We start from the raw sequence: 18,195 nt of genomic DNA, 5'->3' as shown, positions 1-18,195 counted from the left end.
GAAAAAAAGCACAATACCTAGATGCCGCATTCTCAAGGTAAATTAAACTGGCACCTCAATGGAAGATTCTGTAAATGTAAATTTCCACTGGTGATTCCTCCCCATTCTCATCCCACTGCAGTTGGAACTCTGGCTCCCTACCCTTCACTAATTCATGCCCACTATACTCTTTAAGATCGACCTCAAAAACTCAGCTCTTTGTGGGTAACGTCACCTGTTAATCAGAGTCCTCCTCTGCATCCTTGGAATCTTACTTTTCAGTATTTTGTTTTATATTAATCCTTAGGTGTTTGTTTTTCTTTAACCTTGACTAAATTGAAAGCTTTTTCAAAAATAGGGAATTTTTTTTCTTTCTGTAAAGAGAATCCCACAATAGCATCTGATGTAAGACCATTGGTTAATATTTGCTAAATACTTGTTATCATTATTTTTGTGATGCAAAGGATATGACGTAGTTACGTCAACTCCCAATTCTTTCCCACCATTATAATCCTAAGATTCTGATATAAGAATCTCATAAAATGGAAAGAATGTAAGTTCAAGGATTCTACCTTTCCGTTTACTGCACTTTATTAATAATGCAGACCCAGAGCAATTAAAATTATCTTGAATTCAACTAAAATTTAACCTGTCAACAATTGTTGAAGACTACTTCCAATATTTACAGGTGTTTAAGTAAAAATTTTATGGAATAGCAAAATCAAAGCATGGACCAGGGCAGCCTTAATTTCTTTAGGACATTGCCTGATTTTTTTTCACTTCTGAGCCTAGATACATAGTTGCATTTTTTCAATTTTTCTTCCAATGATTGCAGAAAATGATCACTTAGTTGAAAAATTCACATTCCCAAAAACTTGTTCAGAGTATACTGGGAAACACTAACACCTTAATAGGAAATTTTTCAGCAAAATTATTCCACTATCATATCTCTGGAGCAATATTTTATAAATGTATGGGCAGAATCTCTCAGACAATAAAAAATATAAAGTATATACTGAACAATCCTCCTTATCAAAGCTATTTCTGGAGGTTTTTATGTAGTGGTAGCTACTACGTTGTTATACAATTATAAGGTGTATATGACATACATTATCTCAATTAACCTTTAACGTTATGTATCAAAAGACTTTTCCTAAAAGTTAAAAAAAAGATCAGTGACTCATTCACATCTTTTGTTTACTTAGTGCCAAATAAGAATATTTGGAAACTTCCAAATGATTGATGGTGATGTTAATTTTTGATTCTGCCAGTCTGGGCTCATGGGGTTACCCTTTAAATTTGGAGTATAAATCACTGCTTTTATTACTTCTGTGAATTTCATGTTTCAGCCATAAGATGAGCCTGAAATGAAGATTTTCCATTGCTTCAATACTCTATGCAAAAAGGGAAAGAAGCAAGTAAGCACACATAAAGTATCCGGGAATTCTAATTTTAGTATACAACCTGTCGCCTTAGACAAAGCATCTTGACTTTCTCAGGCCATAAGCTGGTTAAACTTTCCTAAGGTAGTGCTCACTGATGAACTATTTGTTTGTTTGTTTTTAGAAAAATAAAGGCGGTACCTAGACTTGAGTTGAAAGTCCTACCTATAAGGTAATCTATCTATATGGCACCCTTTGTATTTGACATTTTCTTCACTATGTACCGCTTAGTGGAAGCACATGGGAGGTGGGGGAATTGGAGGCTATGCCATAGTTTCTGTACAGGAGGGATTTGGAGGTCAAGAGTACTTGTCTGAAAGTTGTCTTTACCTAGAAAGTACATCATTTTACTTAAGTTGCATGTTTATTTTGAGAAGATTTAGAGGGATTTCTGGAGATTATAAGGAGAATTGTGTATATTACCTAAGGCAATGCTGGCAGCTAAAACTAACAAATCCCAAAATCTCGATGGCTTAAGACAATAAAAATTTACTTTTTATTCATATAACAGCCTAATGCATATTCCTGGTTAAGTGGCTTTTCTCAGAGTACTAATTCCTGGCCCAGGCTCCTTCCACTTGGGGCTCTGGCTTCTTCAACAAAAGGCTTTTAAGGACATCAAGAAGTTTTCAGCATCAAGCTGTGAAAGGGGTTGAGGAAGGAGGGATTTCCTTTTTAATAGATCAGGCCTAGAAGTAGCATATCCCCTTGGCTGGAACTAATTAAAATGGCCACACTTACTGCAAGGGAGCTTGGGAAATGTAGTCCAGCTGTGTAGCCAAGAAAGATGAAGAATGGGTTTGGTGATCAGCTAGTAATCTCAGCTACAGACCTCAAATTCAGCTTCCAAGTCTTCCCTTTATAACTCCTCTGAAAGGAATATGACGCACAAACACTAGAGTCAGGCTTCCATCCTCTAAGTACCCATCTTCGAGGTATCACTGATGGCTGTGGGGTTCCCACAGAGCCCAGCAGCCGTGAAAAGGCCCTCCTTCTGTGTCTCCTGTTGACTGTGTTCTACTACACTTCCTGATTCATTGGTCCACACCTCTGTAAGGATCACCAGCTACCAGGGATGACATGTAAAAGATGGAACTCACGGTGCGCAGGAGCTACATTCCAAACCTTCAAATCTGAGTATTCTCACTGCCTTTTTCTCCTAACTGGCATTGATTTTCTTCATGGTTGAATGAGCTTTTCAATTCTGCCAAGGTGGAAGTTCATATTTGCAACTTTTTTTTTTCCTTTGAAAAGAAAATGAAAGCTAAAAACGTCTGATTAATTCTGAAGAGCTAGAAAAGGTTAGTTTTTTCCCACCCCCATAGAACACAAAAATGGGTATGCTAATTTAGCTGAAATGTTATGAAATATGTACTATTGGGTTGAAACCAAGTATGGAAATTCCATGAACATTTCCCACTGTGATATCTCTTCAGAAACACCTGTTCACATCCTACCAAACAGATTTCTATTCCAATAATTAAAATGTAAAACATCAGTAAAAAAATCACCTACCAATTTGGGGATGCCTTAGCTCTCTGAGTGAATTTGATCCTTTACAACAGTATCACAGATGACTCTAGTGATGGAGCAATACACTACACTTTTATATACTAAAATTAGCAATAATTGTCAGGATTTTATTGTTATTTTAAGCTAAAAATTTCAATCTGAAGTTATAATTTCACTATTGTTTAAATTTTCTCCCATAAACACTTTTCAACAATCAACTAGCCTTATGAACACTTGGACTCTTAATGAAATGGTTAGTGGAAGGACAGTTGGATGTCAGATGTTGGAAGCCAGTTTCCCACAGCATTTAAAGTTCTTGGAATTCCATTGATGATATTCTCACACTATGCATACTCAAAAATTCACTGACAACACACATCTGCGTTTACCCTTTTAATCATGACAATGTCCACAATACTTTTCATATTCCTAAAGGATTGAGTAATACCTTGAGAATCTTCGAAGGCAAACATGACTTATGTTGGACCTGAAATCATCCTACCATCCATAAGAGGAAGAGTCTAAAATTGGAAATAACTTATATACTGGAAGCAGAAAATTGTCAAAACTGCATATTTCTGGCTCAAAGACAAATTAATATAATGAAAGGATCTGCCAAGTAATGAAAGAAAAGACATAGCCCTGGATATATGGGCCTTTGGTATCCCTTTTCTCACTCTTCATCTGCATTCCAAATCAATTCTGTTTGAATTAGGGAATTTTTTCAATGTATAGAATATACTGTTGTGCATATTTCCACTTTTTTGACAACAACAGATACACATGGAAGCAATCACAGGATGGGGGAGGATCATCAATCAGTCTTTTCATGTTGTATAGAGAGGAAAAAAGGCTTGTTTCTTGATTATCCTCCTTAAAAGGGTGTTAGGAAAGGAATATAGTTACCACAGATTTAATTTCCTACAACTCTGGGGTATAATCAGAATCAAAGGACCAGAAAGCACTTGAAACCAGACGTGCTCAGTACACTTGCCATCACTCTTCTTCCCACTCTCTTGGCCAACATCGCTAATGGATCACGTTAGCCTTTCCCATTGGGCCCAGTTATGGGTGAAGAATTGTTCTCAAGATAAGGCTGTAGGTATCTACTACCAATTGACTATTGGTCTAAGTTGTAATTCAATGTGAAAATCTCTTTGTTATTCCTGACATAGAAGATCCCTGGATGAGAATCAAAGGGAAAGAAAAGTTACAGACAGTCACAACCTTGGGAATCTCTCTTTAGATTCATGTAGTCAAATCTACAATAGAAGCGATCATTTACATTATTGCTGAGGTTATTTTTTTTCTTGAGACTTTGTCTCAAGAAGTTTTGATGTCTTTCTGGCAGGGACATCTGTGATGACCACATGAAGGGTAAAGAGCATGATAGAGAAAGAAGTTTAACCTTCATTATCTACAGAACACCCTTTTCCCTGTGTTAAAGTCTCACCAGTTATCAAGCTGTGGATTATACAGGCTGTCAAATGCAGTAATCTCAACAAAACAGACTGGACTGCTAACTATTATGGTGGGGCCCAAGATGGGGTTTCCAGGGGCGACAGTTCAGGGCTTATTTCTCTCTTCTGGGTCTTTGAACAACAAAATCTCTACTGGCCCATAGCTTTTTGGTCAACTAGTTGCCCACTGTAAATTAATTCTGAATCATAGACAAAAACAACACATGTACCAAACCACACAACCAGCAGCTTTTGTACTAACCTCGAATCTATTTTATCTTTCTTACTCTTTTTTGCCCTGATATCCTAAGTTATTTTTAATTTGTAAAAATCATAGTATGTTGTTTTTAGATATCTTAAATCCTTTTTAGAACAAGGCAACACATAAACACATAAAAATGAATTAATATATAAATACATCAAAATTACCACCACTAGTCTTTTTACATTTCACAGTCCACAAATCTACCACAGAAGGTTAATATCTTCTGAAAATTGTTTAATTGTTTTAGTATTGTGTCTATTAGCCAAGGGGGTCTTTTTCCCAATTTATCCAAGAGAAATATGTTAAAGGCATGCTAATATATCTAAGAATAACACCACTGATATTTTCAGTCTTATGCTTACATTTATTCATTTGTGTAACGTCCTTTATTTACATCTTTAAGATATTGTAGGGGCTATTTTTCCAGATGTAGAAGCTAAACCTATTAAAGGTATTCCATGATTTAACCAATGTCTAAGAAAACACCGGAGGTGCAAGAAGCTATAAGAAGTTGGCTCATGCCTCTAGGGGTTAATATTCCCTTAAGAGAAGACATTATTCCCTCTCTTTATTTATATCTGTGAAATCTTGCTTTTGACTTGCCCGGAATGAGGAAAATAATGTCTCTCAGGTAACTGATAGACTGTGAAATTAAGTTCAAGAAATCAGACCACTTGAAGGAGCAATTTTTATTCTTGAAACCACCCTGCCATCACAACCTCAAAGAAATCTGGTTTTGAACTCATCCATCAGTTTTCTTTCCTCTATTTATTTTTGCAGTTGGTGGAAGAAATGGGTGGTTTTGAGACTGGCAGGAGAAAGTTCGAGTGAAAACAAAGCTTTCTTGCAGGAATTTTTACTGGCAATAGTATCATTTTTCCTTTGAGTCCTCAATGCATTTCTTAGTTTTGCAAATATTTTCCTTTTGAAGCCTTCTTACCAAAGCAGTCAGCTGGATTCATGACAATTGCAACTTGTTGCAGACAAGAGCTGTTTCTTTATTTTACACCTGCCAAATATATTGCAGTTTACCTGGGCATTTGTAACCGTTGGTGGTTCCAACTTTAATGTTGAAATGAACTAGGTTCCATGTTAAGGAAGCAGCCTATTGTCTTGTTGACAGGTGGCTTATCATCTTACACAATAAAATTAAACCTGCTATTTATTGTGCACACTATTTAAGTGTCAGGTGCTTGGTGTATGTTATTTCTGATCAAACAAAAATAATAATGTTATTATTATCATGATTGTCCTTACTAAATAGCTGCAAAAACAATGTCAGAGTGATTAAAAAGAATTAAATAGGTGACTGAAAACCATATGGAAAATTGGAATTTAATGACTTTTTTTTTTGTGAGGAAGATCAGCCCTGAGCTAATATCCATGCCAATCCTCCTCTTTTTGCTGAGGAAGACCAGCCCTGAGCTAACATCTATTGCCAGTCCTCCTCCTTTTTTTCTCCCCAAAGCCCCAGTAGATAGGTGTATGTCATAGTTGCACATTCTTCTAGTTGCTGTATGTGGGACGCCGCCTCAGCATGGTGTGTCGGTGCGCGCCCGGGATCTGAACCCGGGCCGCCAGTAGTGGAGCATGCGCACTTAACCGCTAAGGCATGGGGCCGGCCCCACAAAATTAGAATTTAAACCCAGGAAAATCTGAACTCAAAACCGGTGTTCTATATCATTCCCCTCTCACCATAAATGTTCTCTGAATACAGTCACTCAGGCTTCAACTTTTCAAATACAAAGTTTACACTAATCACATTTTGGAGATCTCTTGATGAGAATTACCTTATAGTGTTTACATTCCTTCCTCTTTCAAGAGAAGGAAAATGCCAAAATTTGTGGAATTGTACACAGGATTATTCTTGGTCTTATTGTTTTTGCAGTGAGTTGCAAAACAGTGAGTTGCAGTGAGTTGGGATCTTTAGTCATTTGAAGGTTCAAATTCAGTGCTGTAATTCAGGAACCAATGAAAATAAATCAGCAAATCTTATAGCAGCACTTGCATGCATTATTTTTCAAAACACAAATAAAAATCAGTGCCTAATGGAATTTTTAGAGATATTTCAGAGAATTTTGCCTTCCTAAAGTTCTTTAATTTGAATAACTTTTTGCCATGTCTACCTCCATTTTCTTTTATACTCCATTTTCTTCTTGCTCCTTTATTTTTTTGCACTTGTAAGATATGATTTGATCCAATACGAATGATATGGAGTGTATATAAGAATGTGCTTGTCAACTAGAGCAACATTTGCCCCATGTAGTTTTCTTTTTACTTTTTATAGAATATCCTGGACCTTGAATACTCCCACAGGGCAATAAACAGATATATATGCTGTTTTAGAAATATTTTATTTCTGCTATTTTTTCTTACCCTTTTCCTGCCATATACAGCAAACAAATAAGTCTAATTTTCTGGATTCTGAGAATTGTCACATTTCAGTTCATGTTGTAGTTGTTCATACATTTAATTAAAAGCTATTTTTGAGTGCCTTGTGTGTGTGTCAAGTACCACAATAGGCACTGGGGCTATGGCAGTGAAATAAAGCCATTTGGGTCCTCTGAAAATCACAGGGCAAGGAAGAAGACAGAGAGAATCTGAAACGGTCAATGTGGTGAGGGTTACAAAAGGGGAAAGCTGGGGTGTGTTTTGAGCCAATGACAGATGACTTAATTTAGTCTGCAGTTTTGGAGGATCAGCAACATCTTCCCTGAGCAAGTGACATTTGTGCTGAGAAATAAAGGAATTGGCCAGATGGGAAATGGCTGGGGAAGGATAGTCAGGCTTTCCAGGCATCATGAGCCACTTTTGTGAGGGACATGAGGTGAAATCAGAGGCCAGCTTCCTTCCTTGCCTAGAGTTCATTACCAGTATTCAGGACATATTTTAGAAGTCCTTTTTGCCAATGTCTAAAATCAAATTTTTAGGAAAAACTTTGCTGCTGTATTTCCTACTTCCTATACTTTGGTTATTTTTCAACTCTTGACTAAGATAAGAATAAGATGGGGATGAAAACCCAGAAGAGGTTTCTGCATTTTAGTAAGGAGGTATTTCAAGGGAATAGGAATCATTTATTATTCCTTACTATAGGCATTGTGATAAGTTCTTCTTTTAATCTGATACTCAGCATAACTCTATGAGATCAATATTATTTCTGTTTTTACAATAGAAGCAACTGAGGCTCAGGGAGGCGAAGGTACTCATTCTGTAGGAAGTAGAGCCAGAATGTGAAACCATGTATCTTTGACTCAAAAGGCCATGTTTAATGCCTCTACAAAGTAGCAAAGGCACAGAAGTGGCTTCTCAAGAGCACATTTGGGAACAGTGATAGTCCAAATTAACTGAAGGTAAGGAAAGCACACAGAAGATGAGGCTGGAAGGTGGAACATGATAAGAGAGGAGTACAAGCTGGTGTAATGGAAATTGTTGGCTGTCTACTCAAAGCCCAGTTCCGTTCCAAATAGGTATCTTCCCATCATCACCACCCCCACACGGGGGAATCTGACCATCTCCAGCAAAAGGGGTTTTATGTTTCTAAGAATAATTTCAATTCCCTTGTCAGTAATTGGTTCAGGAACATGGACCAAAGCCAATTAGCACTCCTCATTCCCCAGCCCATTGGGATGTTTTTAGGAATGGCATATGACCTGCCTCAATGGGTATATGACTCAAGTGGGCCAATGGGATGGCAGGAGGGAGTTTAAGAGGTCATCCGAGGGGCTGGCCCTGTGGCGTAGAGGTTATGTTCGGCACGCTCCGCTTCAGCAGCCCGGGTTTGTGGGTTTGGATCTCAGGCACGGACTATACCACTCATCAAGCCATGTTGTGGGAACGACCCACATACAAAATAGAGGAAGATTGGCACAGATGTTAGCTCAGGGGCTAATCTCCCTCAAGCAAAAAAAGAGAAAGATTGGCAACAGATGTCAGCTCAGAGCAAATCTACCTCAAAAAAAAACAAAAAACAAAGAGGTCACCTGAGAAAAAGATTTATTGATTTAAAAAACAACTACTAGAAGATATGTGAGGTCCAAAACTGCCATAGCCATTTTGCTACCAGCCTGGAAGAGAATCTCACTAAGGTGAAAAGTCATAACTTTTAGAGGGGAACATAAAGTCAAAGTCACCAGGTGGTTAAGATCTCCATTCCTGGAATAACCTGGTGCTTTCTAATCCTGGCTCTGCCATATACTAGCCAGGTGACCACAGACCAGTTACTTAACTTCTCTAAGCCACTGTTGATTGATCTGTTAAATGGAGATATTGATAGTACCACCTTATAGAGTTTTGGGGAAGAATAAATGAATATATATAGCTTAGCATCTGACACTCAATAAATGGTAGTTTTATTACTATAACTTCAGCCATAGTGAAACCTTTATGTTTCTATGAAGGAGGAAAACTTAGTGGCTATATTTGAATCTAAGGATTTTAACAAACATTATCAACATTTAATATAAGTTATATTTCAGTGTAGATCTTCTATATTTGCTTCTTATTTACTAAGAACCAGAGTCACTAAATTTCTATTTCTCCAGATTTTAGGCAAGCAAGAGAATCAGCTGTGAAACTGATCGTGGTATATCAAATTACTGAATTGCATCAACTGGAATTGATATACAGCTCAAGTTTTATACTTCATAGCACCTCTGAACCAAGAGGAAAAGAGGGCTGTCCATGAAATTAGATTAAATAAGAACTTAGGCCTTAGCCCCTTGCTGATTCCATAAATCACCGAGGTCTTAAGCAATGAGATTAACTAAGGCTGATCTGTGGAACAGTGTACTTCTCTTGACTGTCAACTGGATCCAAGAACAAGGTACTCAACTCCATATGCAGAAATTGAAAGAGCAAACGGAACACATTTCATGGACTTCTACCAATAAAGGAAGCTTGCATATTTATGCTATGATTTGGCAGTTGAGTTTTTTGGTCACAGAAAGACATATAGAGGAGAAGGGGCAACCAGCAAATGCGTCCTACTTTTGAATCTGGTGTGAATTTACTGGTGGTTCGTCATCTGGGCCCTGAAGAATGCTGTTACAACAATGAACCTCTATATTTTTCAAGTTTTTAATGGGGATAACATGAGATAATAAGAGGAGCAATAATCCCTTACATTTAAAAAATTGTTTTTAATTTTCCTAGCATATCTTTTCATTTACTTTTTATGTCCCTAGTAGTAGCAGAAGTAAGAATTGAGGAAGCAATCATGATTTTTATTATTAGTTGTTATAACTGTTAATAATTATAAAGCCTGAGGTTAAACCTGTTTGTCATTTAGGCTGGGATGTATAGGAGAGGTCAGCGCCCATTGTAGCCATAGGCTAACTCAAGGCATTGACAGCTAAGAAGAGAGGGCGGCAGACGAGGGGAGTACAAAATGTAGAAGAGAGAAGTCAGAAATAGAGAAAACAAGGAAGGAAGAGTCAAGGTCAAGTGGCCAGCAAGAAGCACAATTAACTATTCTCAGGTGTGAGTCAGGGCTATAACAGCCTGTGAAAACCCTCCATTTCTACCCAAAGTGAGGGCTGCCCATTCCATGGTAATCTGGGCTACCTCCATTGATAAATTCAATATACTTTGCAGAGAATGATTTTTTTTTATGCTGCCAAATGTAATTCTAGATATGTGATTATACATATCCCCCCACCACCAGCCCCCAGGGCCTAGCATTTAAGGGATTTCCTGATTCACTGCTATAGAATCAAGCTGTATAAACCTTTGGCTTACTCTCGGCCTATTCTTGTTTACCTAGCAATGAAATAGGGCAACCAAGAAGGTTAGCAAAACTTGCATCCAGTAGTCTTGCATGAAGGAGCCGTAGTCTGTGTGGCATGACCACCCACCCCCGCTTAATCTCTCTTGCCTGACGACTCCTCATATTGTCTTTAAAGCAATGATCTTCAAAGTGGGATCCTGTACCATGTAAATTAGATTCAACTAGCTTGCTTATTAAATATGCAGATTCCTGGATTCTGACGTGCTGGGCATGGCACTTACTTGCCTGCACTTTTGACAAGCATTTCAATTAATACATGAAATAAAACTTTCCCTAAGTCCTCCTTCTTCCACCCAATGACCCTTCCCAAACTTGCTCTTAGGTGGCTGTCAATCAATCTTTTACAGAGGTGTTAAAAATAATCACGATGTTCACAGATACAATTTAATGGAGTAACTGTCCCCAAGGGTATTTGCATTTTTGAAGTGCTTCTCCAAGAAGGTATAATATTTTTCTTGATGAGAAGGAAATTGTAATATTAAAAAGCTAGCTTGTCAATGTGTGATATGCAAATGCTCAAATAATAAGATAATAATTATAACCAAGAATTATACAACACTGATTTACTATGTGTCAGGTCCATTATAACCATTATCGCTAATTCTTACTACAAACCCTACGAGGCAAAATTTCCCCTTTGCACTGAGGAAAAAACTGAGGGTTGAAGTGATGAAATTTCTTTTTTCCAAAACCATACATTTAGCAGATGCCTGAATCAGAATTTTAATTTTATGTTGTTTTGGCCATACAGCTCAGTCTCTTTCCATGAGACCAAACTCCTTTCTGAAAAACCAGCCTTTCACAAAGTACCCATTAGACACCATCCTTAGAGAATTTCTATGACATCCATTTGGCTAAAGTTACTGAGAACCCTAATTATTTTTATGAACTATTAAACCTTTTTACCTGTTTCTAGACATTTCTTCAATGCAGTTTAGCACTGCTAGGTTGAAAATGTGTCATTTTCATTACTGCCCTGAGACTCTCTCTGCACCCAGCTCTTTTATTTCTGCTACTTTGGGTTCATTCCTATCACCTTTCAATGAGCTGCCTGTCTGAAATTTATTTTTTTACATTATTTGCATTCTTATGAATTAACTCCAAAAGAAGTTTATAGATTTTTCAGAGATGTGTAGGACGTGTGGGGATTTATTTCTGTAATTCTTACTTACTGACTGGAGAATGCATTCTCATGGCTTATCAGCTTGCTCTGTCAGTTTGACACTTAGTTGGAAGTATGTGCCACTTTGATTCTCAAGGAACACAATCTCTTTCCCATGTTCATCTCCCAGATATTGTTGGAGAAGACTTTCTACATGCTGAATCTAAATACATTTGTCCAACTACTTCAGTTTTGGTTTGTTTGATTTTGTTTTTCTCCAGCAAGGACACAAAACTAGAAGTCAAACTTCCAAGACGTGTTTTGGAACCTTAGCTAGCAATTTGTTTAAACTGAACATGACTTTTACCCAAAGACATGACTGGAAGGATTTAGAATCCTTTTGACCGGCAAGTGTTCTTTAAGTAGCTACGTGGAGAGAGGCCATCACTTTGCACTGAGTAAGGTAAGTCAATGGAGAATATAAATCACAGTCTCCCTTGGTACATTCATTACATTTGCTGACCCCAGGCCTACTTGCCCTCAGAGGCATTCCTCTTCACTCCCCTGTCCTCTGTATCATCAGGGGAAAAGAGGGTGTTGAGCATTTTCCAATCTGTCTGTCAGCCACCCTTTGGTTGTGTTTGGCCAATAGTTTACATAGGCAGGAGCTTGTCGGGGGTGAGGAGAGAAAAGAAGCCAAGCATTTCTCTCCCATCTTCTTTGCCTCGAGTAGGTTCTTGAGCATTGGCTTCATACACTCCACATCGCCAGCTCCTACTGGCATATCTGCTATGCTTCCAGCTTCCACCAAGTGATCTTGGTCACGGGGCTCAGGGAACTCCATCTCTTCCCTTTGTCTGTTCATTCTAGGAGTGGGGGTGGCTTCTTGCTTTTGGAATCTTTGGTTTACCTTACTGTCTTGTTTTGTTTTTCTGGTTAAACCCTGACCTATACACCTCTATACACATAACATTCATCATGGCATTAATAACATGTTTAGGGTTATTTCAGTGCCTTGTATTGACAACCTAGAAGAGTATGGGTAAATTACAGCAAACTAACTATTGCCATGATGTTGAGCTATAATTAATTATTGAGTATTTGCTATTATGTATTTTTGACTGAGTAGAAGAAAATATATTTTGCTGAAAGGATTTTTTAATTGCTACACTAACCACACAGTAACCCTTTCTATTTCTACTTAAAGGAAATATTTTGGAAGAAATTAACAAACCAATTTTTTGAGGTTTTTGTTTGTTTATTTTTTGATAGAGTTTAAGGTTATTAAATTATTAGTAAAAAAATTCGATTCCATATACATTCCAAAGTATAATTTCCTATGAAAATCTCTTAAATTTGTAAGTCAACACAAATGTAGACACCTATCAAATGGTTTCATAGTATCATCAACTTTGTAAGATTTGACATAAAAACCTCTTCATCTACATTCAAAAAATTAATTAATAATATATTTTGTGTATTTGTACAAAGTACAAAAGAGCATCAAAATTACTTTTCCCACATGGCTATTCGAATATAAGAAAGCTAACCAGAGACTTTCATAGATTGGCTGGAGATTCCCCAGGGTACTACTGGTGGGGAAACCATTCCTAGCTCTAGTCCCAAATTGTTACACAGACAATACTGGCTTTCCTCAAACTTTTTTCTTTTATTCCTGTTTGTACAATTAAACTACATTTATAGCTTCCTTTGCAGGTAGATGAGGTCATGTGTCCGAGTTCTGGCCAATGGAATGTGGGAGAAAGTGATTGTGCCTCGTTCAGTCCTGATTCTTAGAAACTTCCTGATATATTCTCCACTTGTGCTTGATTTTCTTTCACTTTGCCAAAAACAAATAATATAATTGATGAATCTGAGATTCTTATAGATAGCAAGCTACAAGCTGGATCTGGGTTCCTGAATGACTGCATGGAACAGAGAGCCCCACATTTCCCAAAGGCTGATGTGTATTGAACTGTGACGTGCGGAAAAATTTTGCTTTTACTGTTAAGTCACTGAAATTTCAAGGTTGGAGTATCAAGCGTTTGCCTTGACTAGTATACAGATAAATTAAGCACTGACAGAATAAAATTTCATAGATACACTATTAATCTGAGACCTGAATTTGTCCTTTTGGATTCTTTTTACTACTTTATCCATCTTTTCCTCTCATTTCCCTTCTTCTGATTTCTCTATGTTCATTTTAATATGGAAAAATAGGCTCTGTTGAAATATAAATTAAGCAGGGCATACTGCCAAAGGCTTGTCTTATGGTATGCCTTGAGAATTTAATTTGTATTTTATTTTTCATAGCTATAGTAGGAAACCTTTTTGTTAGTCTTTTGAGGGGTGAAGCATCAGAAGCAAATAGCAGGGATTTGCCCCACCTTCTCTGGAAGCTGGACAAAAGACTTGCTCTGTGTTTATAGCAATTGAGCCTTTCTAAATGGGCCATTAATCTCTTCTAGAATGGATTGCCTGCTCTTTTGCAGAAGGTAAGTCATGAAGGAACTCTTTTCATAAGGACCTTAAAAACATCAAGTCTTGGTAGGACCTGAGGACAGAATAGGAAAAAGAAATAGGTTCAGGATATTTGATTATATTCTAAGGCCCGGAACATTCTGGAGACAATACGCAAATAAAGTATGTGAGAGGGACTCCATGTAAGTGCTTAGGACTAATGGATGAACTAGAGGACCTATCTCATGCTTATCCCCATGCTTCCATCATAATTGATCAACCACTATGTGAGGACACACCTCTGATGTCCCAAGACCACTACATACCTGATGGAACAGTGGAGGAGCAAAAGACCCAGTACTTTGTGTGATGGGGTGATCTATGCCAGTTATTCTTGAAGCTAGATCAGAAGACAGTGGATGTTCCATTGCTTGACAGTTTTGTGAAACTATATCCTAGGCATGGATGTGTCATATTTATTGATTTCCACTCTTCAATATTTTTAGCCTATATGTAATTGCATATCTTATCCCAAATAAAATAGGGAACTGAGGCCTCTAATAATGCAGTTCCCACTTGCATTAAATATTCCATACAATAAGAATAAGTTTACCTTCTCTTGCATGTGGCTCCTTCTGCTAGGTCATGCTGGATTCAGAATGGCATCCTGGTAGAGTAGAAAGAACATCATCTTTGAAGTAAAAAATATATCTGTTCTTCTGCTAGGAAATATGCTTACCTTTTTTCGACTTTCCTCTTTGGGCTACCAGCATCGTGGAAATGTGACAAGGAAAAAATGAGATAATATATATGAATGCACCTAGCATGTTGCCTGGCACATGGCAGGCACTCAGCAAATCTATAGATACTATGCAATGATGTCTTTTAAAAGTAAATGGACCTTGGTGTTTCTGTATCCAGGGAGACCCGGAGAGAACACCTATCATTCCTAATACAGGTGGAGGCATGCTGTTTTCCTCGTGTCTGCTCAAGCATTTAACTTCCTTCTCTTCATAGCTCCTGTGAGCTTGGGGCTCCAATAGTAGGGGAGGGTTGAAGAATATAGGAATAAAGGCCGTCATGTTCCCTGGTATGATGAGTGCCTTACACTTCACACCTTGTCCTGAAACTAGCCCCAGAATGACAAGGATTTAGTTTTCCAAACTCTGATCCAAGAACAGACATTGTCTCCCTGAATTTTTACAATAACCCCAAGGAAAAGGCATTATGATCTTCATTTGATAGGTGGAAACTGCGAATCAGAGCACAAAGTAATTTGACTAACATTATACGACAAGTCAGGCTTTGTCTGGAATCTACAGTCAGGACTTCTTTTATCATAGGGCTTATATATTTGATGTAATTTTTTCCTTTTCCAAAATACATTTCCTCTGCAGCAGCAAAGGCAAGCAGAAAGAGATCAATTTTCTTTTTTACCTTTTTGGTCTTAATATCATTGACAAAAAAAAAGAACACTATCTTTGTGTCTCTGGACTATTTTCAACTCCCTTACACACTGTAAAACAGTGCCCATTTTCCTTTTCCTGATCCAATAAGTCATTCTCAGAGCTGTTCACTACCACTGGGGATCACAGCTCCCCTGCCTCTACAGAGAATAACTTCTCATTGCACAGTTACCTTCATCCAAAACACTGTAGTAATTTTCACTTAGTATAGGAATTATGACCAAGAAACAATCATCTGAATAATAGTCTAGCTGAAGACAAGCCTTTTATCTATTTTTCAAAACTTTGGAGTTATTATTCAAAGTCCAATGCAGTTTCTGAACACAAGTCTGTGCCATGTAAGGTACTGGGTGAAAACACAAAGAAGTAGAAATCGAAATTTTGTTCATGGGGACAACATGTACACAATAATGCAAGATAGTGTATAAGTAGTTGTCAGAGGAGAAAAATGAACAATAAGGGAGAGATCAATTTGTGATGTGGTGATGGGGAAGTTTTCCTGAAGGAAGCGAACTTTGAAAGTGATTAGGATTTCAAAATAGAAAAGGGTTAAGAAAGAATGATTTAGACTTGGAAGAAGAGTATATACAAAAGGACAGAGGAAAAATATGTGCAAGGAATGACATTGAAATTAAGAAAAAAAAGCCTCATCAGAGTGAGAATCAAGTTGGGCAGAAAGGAGAAATAAGTTAAGTTAGGTGAGAAGCTTGTACAATGTGGAGTGTTAAAGAACACAGTTAGGACAACTGGACTTCAGCCAGGTGGCTGTGGGAATACTCTGGGAGTTTGAAGTAAGAGACCATAATGAAAGGGATGTTTAAGAAAGACTAAAAAGTCAAGGGTGGGGAGTGGATATTCAAAGCAGAAAAATTTGTTAGGGATTATTCCAGTTTTCCCAGAAGAGGTGTTGAATATCTGGAAAAGCAAAAGGAACAGGAGGTTAGAAATAAAAAACAGTATAGGTGGATCTAAGACATTAGGAAGAAACATCACTTGGAGTTAATAGTTGAAGGCTTATGGTCATGGCTCTCAAACTCGAGCGTGCATCTGAATCTTTTGCAGGGCTTGTCAAAGCACAGATTTCTGGGTCCCAATCCAGAGTTCTTGCTCCTTATGATAGAGGGTTACAGGAGCCAAGAGGTCCTCAAGATTCCATATAAGGTAGGATTATGGTATCTACTACTTAATGTCAGGCACCGTATTATGTAGATTTCATTTCCCATGATTACAGTAGATGTGTAGTAAAGTCAGGGGATGTTGTATTAATGCTTATCAAATCTCACACGTTATTGGAACATACAATACTATAAGCACATTTACACCAATTTCTGTACCCACACTCCTTTTCTGAGGTCATAACAGTGATTTAACAATCACATTGCCCAGGAGTGATATACCATGTATTTTCCAAAAATAACCAAAATGAGAACTCCTGGGGTACATAACTCAGCTCTCTCCTTCCAACATGTGCAAGGTTTCCTTCATCTCCTATTATGCTCTTTGGACCCATAGTCATGCAAATGACACAAACGAACTGATGCATTCTGTGAACCAGATGGTCACATGTGGGAACAGAGATGGGATGGAGACAATAGAAGTAATAGCCTATAAAGTAGATTAGTGCTACTGAAATTCTACTTTTTTCTATTAATACCAAGTGAAAGGTTAATTATTTCCATCCGTGTTCACTTAACGGAGAGAATTAATCTCGAAGGCACAGCAAGAAATTTTCAGCAAAATTCCATGACTGCTTATTCCAAAATAGGAGAGGAGACTGATTGAATGTGTGCTGGAGAGCATGATGGAAACAATGAAGAGGCTCACGTGAAACTCTGTTTGCTTGAGATATGTGGCTGGGTTTGTAAGTAGTTGGGAAGAGAGTAAAGAAAGAATATATTCCATCTTCTTTCTCAGTATTAAACACTGATGAAACAAAAGATAGTCTTTTGGTTCCCTGATGCTGTTCTTCTCTGAAATCCAAGATATTTGAAATTAAGATATAAACCCCTTTCCTCTCTACACAATATGAATCATGTTTAACATGGGTTACATTTAAAGATGTCGTGTATACTCATATTTTTTAGACAGGAATATTTACAATCTTTCTAAATTTTGTGTAATACTGTTGTTATTTTTCTAAGAAGTCCTTCCCCACAACATATTATATATCTATAACATCTTAATTTATAATACCACATTGAATCATATGTCAATATCTTCATATGAAAAGAAATGTGTTCTCATTGTGGTGGGCACTACTGCTTTGCAGCTTATAGATTTACTTGCTGAAGAACCATTTAGTTCATAAATGGCAGTTAAAATTCAGGATGATGATATTTCATTCACCCTTTTGTTAATATAAAAATCAAGGTTGATCTGTTGCCTGGCTGGCTCTATATTTTTTACAGAAGCATCTAGGACACAGGTCTTTTGTAAATAGTTACATAAAATAGAAAGAATACCATACTCCATTGTATATTAGTGCTTTAAAAAACAATGAGACACAGCAAATAAAGGAAGCCATATAATACTTCTATAGTAAAATAAACATTTGGCTCCATTATTACAAATCAAAAGAAAGTGTGTTTTCAGTAAAATTCACTGAATGATAAAACTATAAAAATAAAAAAAAAAAGAGTGAGAACCAAATGCTTAGCCTTTATTCCATTACATAAAAATATTTATATTATATATTTTTTCTTATTATGAAAGTAAAGCATGCTT

At 37.2% G+C, this 18,195-nt stretch overlaps 1 long non-coding RNA gene across 2 annotated transcripts in view; it reads right to left on the bottom strand.

The window, feature by feature from the left end:
• LOC131414108 (uncharacterized) overlaps positions 1-17,920 on the bottom strand; it is a 75,346-nt gene extending 57,426 nt beyond the window's left edge. The window contains exons 1-2 of one of the 2 annotated variants that reach the window (XR_009222121.1): positions 14,619-17,920; positions 13,933-14,099 (exon numbers count right to left, since the gene is read on the bottom strand). This is a non-coding gene — a long non-coding RNA (uncharacterized LOC131414108). The remainder of the gene's footprint in view (positions 1-13,932; positions 14,100-14,618) is intronic. The other variant, XR_009222120.1, reaches the window with a different exon arrangement.
• Between the last annotated feature and the right edge of the window lie 275 nt (positions 17,921-18,195).

The sequence above is a fragment of the Diceros bicornis genome, chromosome 14 (genome assembly GCF_020826845.1).
Source record: "Diceros bicornis minor isolate mBicDic1 chromosome 14, mDicBic1.mat.cur, whole genome shotgun sequence".
NCBI classification, from domain to species: domain Eukaryota; kingdom Metazoa; phylum Chordata; class Mammalia; order Perissodactyla; family Rhinocerotidae; genus Diceros; species Diceros bicornis.
This window is presented reverse-complemented; position numbering and strand designations above follow the sequence as displayed.